The sequence below is a fragment of the Dermacentor variabilis genome, chromosome 4, assembly GCF_050947875.1.
Source record: "Dermacentor variabilis isolate Ectoservices chromosome 4, ASM5094787v1, whole genome shotgun sequence".
Classification (NCBI taxonomy): domain Eukaryota; kingdom Metazoa; phylum Arthropoda; class Arachnida; order Ixodida; family Ixodidae; genus Dermacentor; species Dermacentor variabilis.
Window position 1 is genome coordinate 219,105,803 of NC_134571.1, and position 6,911 is coordinate 219,112,713.

Sequence of the window (6,911 nt, forward strand, 5' to 3'; positions counted from 1 at the left end):
GGGTTTCGGTAGCGTGGGGAGTAGGCCAGTTCTTGAGTGGCATTGGCATCCTACGGTGCACCGATAGAACAGAAAAATTGCAGACCAGGTTTTTGTACTCCTGCTGGACGACTGCTTGTATGAGTGGCATGGTGGGCTGCGGACTGAAGGTCTGGAATAACGACCATAGAAGCTCTTGCTTCTAGTTGGTGGCGGACAATGCGAGTGACATCTTGTGACTCTGTAAATTGCGCGGGTCTTCGCATGATGATTTGGTAGCAGTGGTGAGCAGCCAAAGATACTGGCCGTTGTTGTGGTGACTCTTCGCCTGTTAAAGAGATTGACAATCTTTAACAATAGTGTCGACCGTCGTACAGTCCTTCAAGATAAGTAGACTAAACGCGTCGCCGGCTACACCCTTGAAAATATGGGAAGCCTTGTTAGATTTAGTCATCTTTCTGCCAACTTTTAACAAAGTCCCAGTACGTCCTTTCCATGCATGATTCAGTGCAGGTCCGGTTGCGAAATCCCAGCTCCTTTTTAGCGGCCTGCTGACGACCGAAGCGCCTGCCGAACAGTTCACGAAGCTTCGCCTTGCAAGCACCGAACTGACTATTCATGCATCTGGTACTACACTCGTGCCGTTTTTTTCAGTTAGAATATCATGTTGGGGGGGCTAACCTCAGCGTGGGGTACCATCTCTTGTGGTCACTAACGCACTCGTATATTTTGATCCAGACGGCGACATCGAAGTCATTCATGTTTGAAAATTTTCTGTGGTCTTGTGAGTGCAATATAATCATAGAAGCATGTGGCTGCTGCCGACCTTACTACAACCAAATTAGTTTCACAACCCCGCTGAAGACGAGGGCCCCGTGGAGGTCGCGAGGACTTACGGCACTGCGATTGAGTAACGCTACCTTCAGCCCTTCCAGTTGCGCGCCTTCTTCGCTGCGGCGGCACCCCATGTGGCTGTTTTGTTGCCGGGCATTTGTTGCGTCCTGCAGAAGTTCGTTCGGAGGTTTGAGTATTTTGAGTATTCGGAGCTCGCGCTAGTCTGCGGAGTTGGGAAGCTTGGCTTGTGTCGAGCATGCAGTATGCCGATGCATTTTGCTGCGGGGTTAAAAAAGTCGGTGCCCTTCCGCTGTGTGAAAGTGGGTGTCCACCGAAGCTATGTCTGTGGGCCTCTTAACGGCGCACAGTCCATTGCGGTGCGTCAAGCGCCGTATCCACATAAGTGGCAGGCGAGGCGTCACTAGTCGCTCCTCCACGATGTTGAACCTCGGAAGGTTATGAGGCACCGTGGGGTATACATACTCATGTATTGTTGCAAAACGCTACACCATACCTTTTACTAACGAATCCCGGCATGTAGAACACACACGCACCTCGTCGCACTCGGAGGGCACACACTTGTTCACCGCAGCCAAGGCGATGGTGCATTGGTCGACGTTCCGCGGTGCAGAATTGGTTGTGAGGCCACTCCAAAAACACAGGCGGCCACACACAACACCATCCACACAAAATTGGTTCCACGCAAGCCCCCTCCCAAAGCTGACCGTTGCTCCGGGAAAACGTTCCAAGTTTGGGGGATTACGGCCACATGGACGGTTCCCATTTCTTTCTGCCTCCGGTCCTGGCAGGCAGCACGCTTACGGGGCCGCCGCCACGGGAGCCGGCAAAGAGAGGGTGGTGCGAACGTAGACATGGCAGACGCGGGTCAAAGATTAGTATCCGTTCTTCTCAGATTAACATTTGATGCAGATTGTATTTCGACGTAAGATATTAAAGTTATTTTTGCAAATGGGCAGTTTGCTTAAAGCGAGCTTCACCTCCGCCGCGGGTCGGCCTGGTATAGCACTATTTTCGGAGTCGGCCTACGTATGGGGAAAAATTCTCAATCTACACGGCTCGATAGACGCGCGCAATTTTATCCAGAACATAACCGCATATAGCTTCGCTGTAAAAGCTTCTACAAGTCGTCAGCTAAGCGCCAATTTTATTGCGTAAGCATTCTTTGGCGAGTACCATTGGTCCATCACGCGAAAAGTGTAATGCCCTATATCGGCTCGAAAATGCGTAATTTGCGAAGAACTTTAATCGTTACACTATAAATGCAGATGATTGGTAGCTTTATAAGCGATAAGGAACAATTTAAACAAACAAATTGATCAGAGAGAATACCCACAGGCATGCATAGGGCTCCATAGAAAACCCATGGGAGAGCTTATATTAGCTAGTACCAATAGGCCAAATGAAATTTGTGGGTGGGCGAACTTGTCCTTTAGAGGTGGGCAGACTAAAAGATGGCGGTAGGCCAACTTGAAATTTGGGAATGGCCCAACTTAAAATTTGCAAGTGCGCTAACGTGAAATTCGCGGTTGGACCAACTTAAAATTTGTGGGAGGGCCAATTTGAATATTGGCGTTGGGTCATCTTGAAGTTTCGACATGTGCCAACTTAGGCAGTCGGCCAACTTAAATTCGCGGGTCGGCCAAGTTGAAATTTGGGGTTGGGCCAACTTTAAGAGTAGGCCAACTGAAATTGGGCTCTGAGACAACTTCAAGTTTGAGGGTGCACCAACTTGAAAATTTGGGGGTGCGCCCACTTGAAATTTGTATCCGGGCCAGCATAAATTTCGGGTGGCCAAATTAAAACCTGGGGGTGGGCCAATTGAAATTTTGGAGTAGGCCAACTTCAAATTTGAACAGAGGCCAGTTTAAATTTGTGGTTGGGCCAGCGCACAATACCACTGTATCTTTCTCCAAGGCAATACGTAGCTGATATAGGACGTAAGGGAGCTCTCTATTTGAAGATGGCACGGTAAATAATAATTTTTAAACTTTGCCATACTATCCGGTAGTTTCTCATGCTTCTACATTAGCTATCCTGCTTTTGTTCCCCATCCACATAATTGATTATGAACTGCCTTATCTGGCGTACTCATCCAGTCACAATTGATGTCGGAGTAGCTCGCAGTGTAGCAAAGCCGTTAAAAGCGGACACGTCGCTCTTAGGATTCATACTGCGCTTGCGAAGCTGTTACTAATAGTGAAAGCCGTGAACCCAAATTGCGAAGGCAGACTAGCTTTTCAGTTGGGTAATAAATCAACGCAGACGAGTGAACGTTCGGGCAATGCCAAGCTGCCGCGCCGCTGGGGCAAGCACCCCAGGCGGCCAACCGGTAGACGGACCACAGCGGCGTTAGTTCTCGCGTATACCACATGCTTACGCTGCCCACTATTGGGAGCTGCGAAACTAAGGTGGTTCCGGTAACGTTGTCTGCTGCGCCGTCGTCGCTTCGTTCGTCAGCAAGGCGTTGAGCGCTTCGAAATTCTGTGCGCACGCAGGGCAAGTTTTCCCAGTGCATCCACCAAAAAAGACGGCACCGGAATAGCCGTACAACTACCATATTGTCACGTGGTCGTGACGTCAAAGAACACAGGAGCAATACTGTGAAAGGCAAATTTAGCTTTTATTGGGCGAACCTGTGCCCACAAAACAGGCTACACTTAAAGCGCAATGAGAGCGGAGAACACAGTCGGCGATCAGCGGGTCAAGCGCGTCGGCTTTTATAGAGCAGTCGTCGAATGTTCCAGACTAATCGTTGGGACCCACGTGCATTCCACAAAGTTCTACATCATTCGCGTCAGGTGATGAAATCAGATAACATAAGGTTCGGCGACAACATACAGCAGATAGAAGCATCGATAACTTTCCAAAAACTTCGGATAAATGCAGGCGCGTCAAGTGCTGTGCGATAAGATTTGTTAGACGACGAAACGTGGTCGCCCGATAAAGATAAGTACACGTGTCATTACCTCCCTCTTAAAAAGCATCGACCCGATGCTGCAAACAAACGAAAGTAATAAACAAAAGCACTCGTAGCAAAGTAAACAACAAAAATAAGGAAGTTCCTCAGCGTCCGTAAAACGGTTTAAGGCGCAGCTCGTGGACCCCTTCAGATCGTGCGCGGTGCCGCTGTGAATGCGAAATGCCGTCTGGCACGACCTCATAGTCCAGAGCGCCAATACGTCGGATGACCTTGTAGGGTCCGAAATAGCATCGTAGTAGTTTCTCACTGAGTCCTCGTCGGCGTATCGGGTCCATACCCAAACACCGTCGCCGGGCTGGTACTCGACGAAGCGTCTTCGGAGGTTGTAGTGCAGGCTGTCGGTCTTCTGTTGGTTCTTGATCCGTAGGCGGGCGAGCTGTCGGGCTTCTTCGGCGCGCTGGAGATAGCTAGCGACGTGAACATTCTCTTTGTCAGTGACGTGGGGTAGTTGGCGTCGAGCGTCGTCGTCGGGTTCCTGCCGTAAACCAGCTTAAACGGCGTGATCTGTCTTGTTTCTTGCACCGCCGTGTTGTAAGCGAAGGTTACATACGGCAGGACTGCATCCCACGTCTTGTGCTCGACGTCAACGTACATTGCTGGCATTTCCGCGAGGGTCTTGTTGAGGCGCTCCGTGAGACCATTCGTCTGCGGATGGTAGGCAGTTGTCCTCCTGTGACTTGTCTGGCTCTACTGCAGAATGGCTTGGGTGAGCTCTGCTGTAAAATCGGTTCCTCTGTCGGTGATGAGGACTTCTGGGGCACCATGTCGCAGCTGGATGTTCTCGACGAAAAATTTCGCCACTTCGGCTGCGCTGCCTTTTGGTAGAGCTTTAGTTTCAGCAAAGCGGGTGAGATAGTCCGTCGCCACAACGATCCACTTATTCCCAGATGTTGACATCGGAAACGGCCCCAACAAATCCATCCCATTCTGCTGGAATGGTCGGCAAGGAGGTTCGATCGGCTGTAGTAATCCTGCTCGCCTTGTCGGTGGTGCCTTGCGTCGTGGACAGTCTCGGCATGTCTTGACGAAACGGGCGACGTCGGCGGTCAGACACGGCCAGTAATACCTTTCCTGTATTCTCGACAGCGTCCGGGAGAATCCGAGGTGCCCAGCGGTTGGATCGTCGTGTAGGGCGTCCAGTATTTCTGGCCGCAGCGCTGACGGCACAAGAAGGTAGCTGGCGCGGACTGGTGAGAAGTTCTTCTTCACGAGCAGGTTGTTTTGAAGCGTGAACGAAGACAACCAGCGCTTAAATGCCCTAAGGAGAACGTCGGTGTTCCCTTCCAAATACTCGACGAGGCCTTTTAGCTCCGGGTCTGCTCGTTGCTGTTTAGTGAAGTCTTCCGCGCTTATTATCCCAAGGAAGCCGTCGTCATCCTCGTCGTCTTGCGGCGGGAGATCAATGGGGGCGCGCGATAAGCAGTCGGCGTCGCAGTGTTTTCTTCCGGACTTGTATATTACCGTGACGTCATATTCTCGCAGTCTGAGGCTCCACCGCAGCAGCCGTCCTGAAGGGTCCTTTAAGTTAGCTAGCCAACACAACGCGTGATGGTCGCTGACGGCTTTGAATGGCCTGCCATAAAGGTAAGGGCGGAATTTAGCTGTAGCCCAAATGATGGCGAGGCATTCCTTGTCAGTCGTAGAATAATTGCTGTCCGTTTTTGACAGCGAACGGCTAGCATACGATATCACTTGTTCAAGTCCTTCTTTCCTCTGGACTAGGACGGCACCGACGCCTCGGCTACTGGCGTCAGTGTGGATTTCGGTATCGGCGTCCTCGTCGAAGTGTGCAAGTACCGGCGCCGACTGCATGCATCGTTTGAGTTCTTGAAATGCATCGGCCTGCGGCGTTTCCCACTTGAACTCGACATCACATTTGCTTAGATGTGTTAGCGGCTCCTCGATGAGTGAAAAGTCCTTGACAAAGCGCCTATAGTAGGCACACATGCCAAGGAATCTGCGCAATGCCTTCTTGTCGGATGGTTGCGGAAATTTTGTGATGGCAGCTGTCTTCGGTGGGTCGGGGCGTACTCCAGATTTGCTGATGACGTGGCCTAGGAACAAAAGCTCATCGTAAGCGAAGCGGCACTTTTCCGGCTTCAGAGTGAGCCCTGATGACTTAATGGCCTCTAGCACTGTCGCAAGCCGCCTAATGTGATCGTCGAAATTTCTGGCGAAAACAACAACGCCATCCAAGTAAACAAGGCACGTCTTCCACTTCAGTTCGGCTAACACCGTGTCCATGACGCCCTGAAACGTTGCAGGCGCCGAGCGCACTCCGAATGCCATGACCTTGAACTCGTAGAGGCCGTCTGGCGTGATGAAGGCAGTCTTTTCGCGATCTCTCTCGTCGACTTCTATTTGCCAGTAGCCAGACTTGAGCTCCATCGACGAGAAGTATTTAGCGTTGCAGAGCCGATCCAATGCGTCGTCTATCCGTGGAAGGGAGTACACATCCTTCTTCATGATCTTGTTCAGTCGACGATAATCGACGCAGAAGCGTAGGGTTCCGTCCTTTTTATTTACCAGGACTACAGGAGAGGCCCACGGGCTTTTCGACGGCTGGATGATGTCGTCGCGTAGCATTTCGTCGACTTGTTGCCTAATAGCTTCATGTTCTCGCGTCGAAACTCGGTAAGGGCTCTGGCGGAGTGGTCGAGCGCTCTCTTCGGTTATTATGCGATGCTTTGCAACTGGTGTTTGTCGAATCCTCGATGACGTCGAAAAGCAGTCTTTGTATCGTCGAAGCAGGCTTCTGAGCTGTTGCTGCTTAATCATAGGAAGACTTGGTTTCACGTCAAAGTCTGGTTCGGGGACTATGCTCATGGGGGTAGATGCGGCTGAATCCGAGAGGACAAAGGCATTGCTGGTTTCCACAATCTCCTCGATATATGCGATTATCGTGCCCTTGTTGATGTGCTTGAACTCTTGGCTGAAGTTGGTTAGCTTAACTTCCACTTGCCCTCCGTGGAGTCGAGCGATCCCTCTTGCGACGCAAATTTCCCGGTTGAGCAGGAGACGTTGGTCGCCTTCGATGACGCCTTCTACGTCAGCGGGTGTTTCGGTGCCGACGGAAATAATAATGCGGGAGCGCCGC

General features: G+C 51.1%; 1 pseudogene; it reads left to right on the top strand.

Annotated features, from left to right (window-relative positions):
* Window positions 1-1,685: 1,685 nt before the first annotated feature.
* LOC142580628 (U2 spliceosomal RNA) lies at window positions 1,686-1,865 on the top strand (annotated as a pseudogene).
* Window positions 1,866-6,911: the final 5,046 nt, after the last annotated feature.